This window comes from Camellia sinensis, chromosome 6, assembly GCF_055761805.1.
Source record: "Camellia sinensis isolate YWXY chromosome 6, ASM5576180v1, whole genome shotgun sequence".
In the NCBI taxonomy this organism is placed as follows: Eukaryota; Viridiplantae; Streptophyta; class Magnoliopsida; order Ericales; family Theaceae; genus Camellia; species Camellia sinensis.
In genome coordinates, this window is record NC_138966.1 from 137,331,745 (window position 1) to 137,334,809 (window position 3,065).

At 32.5% G+C, this 3,065-nt stretch overlaps 1 long non-coding RNA gene across 1 annotated transcript; it reads left to right on the top strand.

The window, feature by feature from the left end:
• The first annotated feature begins 298 nt into the window (after positions 1-298).
• On the top strand, positions 299-1,006 carry LOC145792402 (uncharacterized). The gene is made up of 2 exons (XR_014331803.1): positions 299-814; positions 882-1,006. It is a non-coding gene; the product is annotated as an uncharacterized LOC145792402 (long non-coding RNA).
• The last annotated feature ends 2,059 nt before the right edge of the window (positions 1,007-3,065 follow it).

Here is a 3,065-nt window from a genome sequence, read left to right on the forward strand (position 1 = left end):
TCCATTGTTCAATGAATAATTTTTTTTTATTTTTTTGTCATATGATAAGATATTAGGGGATTAGTAAATTAAATTACAATAAAAAAATCTCACTTACTCCATCAACTTAAATGTTGAATATCTGACATTTTCATTATCCCAAGAGACAATTACATAGACCATTGAACCAGTTACCTTGTTTGCCAATGAATAATTTACAACTAAGTCGGTTTTGGTCAATTTTCCGTTTCAAAAAACACTACCCTAATTTTTTTGAGTCCCAATGCCTCTATATGTTTTTTAATAAAAAATTTAAAAAATGATTAAAATAGCAACTTCCCAAACAAGCTCTAAACATGATGGAGTAATTTCATGGCCCCACAAGTCCATTGGTTCAATGAATAATTTTTTTATTTTTTTGTCATATGATAAGATATTAGGAGATTAGTAAATTAGATTACAATAAAAAGATCTCACTTGCTTCATCGACTTAAATGTTGAATATCTGACATTTTCATTATCCCGAGAGACAATTACATAGACCATTGGACCGGCTATCTTGTTCACCAATGAATAATTTACAACTAAGTCAGTTTGGTCAATTTTCCGTTTCGAAAAACAGTACCCTAATTTTTTGAGTCCCAGTGCCTCTATATATGTATTTCCATATGAAGGTTCCCTTCCACAAAAAAACCTATCTATACTTGTTCTTGAAAGGCAAAGTTCCTTCTCTGAACCTTTGAATATGGGTCGAATAGTGAAGTACGAGTTCATTGCTGATGAACGTGTTCGGAAGCAGACATTTCGGAAAAGAAAGGCTGGATTATTGAAAAAGGTGAGTGAGCTTAAAACTCTATGTTCTGTTGATGCATGTGCTATAATATATCCTACTACTGCAACAGGATCTGTTGCTCAACCAGATGTTTGGCCTTCTCCAAATGAAGCATCCCATTTGTTTCAAAGGTTTGAAAACTTGCCTAGCATGAAACAAACAGCTAACATGATGGACCAAGAAAAATTTCTTAAGCGCAACATAACGAGAATGAGTAAGAATTTGGACAAGGAAAAAAAGAAAAATCGGGGGGTTGAAATTGAACAACAAATGACCAAATTCTTGTTTGAAAAAAATTTGCATGATTTTAGCAACTTGGATGATCTGAGAGATGTTGCTTCCCTTTTGGATGAGAAGATTAATTTGATGAACGATAAGCTTGAAAACATCGCGAACGGGATTGGGACTGGATCAAGGTGTGGCCAAGAGAAGCGACATTCCATTTGAAGATAAGCACCGATGAAGCGGATCCTTGGTCATGAAAGTTCATTTTTTAGTGTGTTTAGTTGTGCTTTTCGTTAATGAAGTTCCCTTTTCTTGTTATCCCAAAAAAAAAAAAAAATTGTATTTCTATTTTAAGCATTCTAAGTTGTTTAATGTCACAAACCTTGTTGAATTCTTTACTTTTCTACTTCTAACCTTTGATATGTTTTCTTAATTAACTTCAAGAAAAGATTATGATACACACATCTCAAAGGGTATGTACTATACATATCTTATAATTAAAGAATTTTCATATTTTTGAGTCATAACTAAAAAGAAAAAAACTCATAACTAAACACTACATTAGATGTAGCTAAAAATCTCATGAGTCATAACTAAAATATTATCATAATTGAAAAAGAAAATAATATAATTAGAGGAGATACATATAGTAGCATTTCCCTTAACTTTAATAATGATTATCTTATGGTAAGTTGAATACACATGATGTTAGTCATTCAAAAGAGTAATGTGCTTAAATACTTGACTCGGATCATTTTCAGCTTATATACCCCTTAAAAACTTGAGGTGCGTAAAACTAGTCATTCGAGTAACTGACGCTACTAGAATGTGGTTGGATGAAGATTGTTTGGGATGATCTAAATAAATGTATTTTTTGTATTTTTATGAAAAGATATGTAGAAAAGTAAAAAGGTAATGTGATGAAAAAAAGATAAAAAGAAAAAAAGATGGATTATTTTTTGGGTTGCCAAACTTGGCTTGATTGATTGTTGGTGAAAGCATCACTACAACAAATTACATTGGCGACTAAATTTTTAGTCATATTTGCGACAAAATTTGTTATTTGCCTAAAAAAAAGAAGGTTTAGTTGGCCAAATGTTCACATAAACTGATTATTCTATTTCTAAATGTTCACATAAACTTATTATTCTTTCTGAAATGGATAAAAAGGGTCATCAAATCTCTCTCTCTCCCTTGGATCGACAACAATTATTAATAAAAAGAAAAAATATACAAAGAGTACAAGAAGTACAGGGGGATGAACCGAACCAAATCAAATTAAGCCTTAAGTCCCATCAAATAGGGTCGACTACATGAATCCTTCTTCTCCACTCGACTCTATCCAAGGCCATTTCGTTAGTCAAATTAAAGAGATTCATATCTCTATTTATTACACTAGTCCACATCAATCTAGGTCTATCTCTTTCTCTAACACTGCCATCTACCGTCACTATATCACATCTCTTTACTATTGCCTCTGTTGATCTCCGATATATATGACCAAACCATTTTAATCTATTCTCTCTCAACTTATCTTTTATCGGTACTAATCCTACCCATTCTCAAATATACTCATTCCTAACCATGTCTTTTCTAGTCTTGTCACACATCCACCTTAACATCCTTATCTCAACAACACTCATCTTCTCTATATGTTATTTCTTAGTTACCCAACATTCCGTCCCATATAACATTACTGGTCTAATAAATGTTCTATAGAACTTCCCATTTAGTCTAAGAGATACTCGTTTATTGCACAGTACTTCAAACGCACTCCTCCACTTAAACCACCCCGCTTTAATTCTGTGAACCACATCCGCTCCAATCTCCCTAACCGTTGTGATAATCTATCCTAAATAACAAAAATGTTCACTCTTAGGTAGTTCTTGGTTCTCAATCTTCACTTCTTCTCTGCTTCCATTGTGACTGTTACTAAAATTACACTCCATATACTATGTCTTAGTTCTGTTTATCCTAAATCCTTTAGATTTAAGTGCTTTTCTCCAAATTTCCAACTTAGTGTCAACTC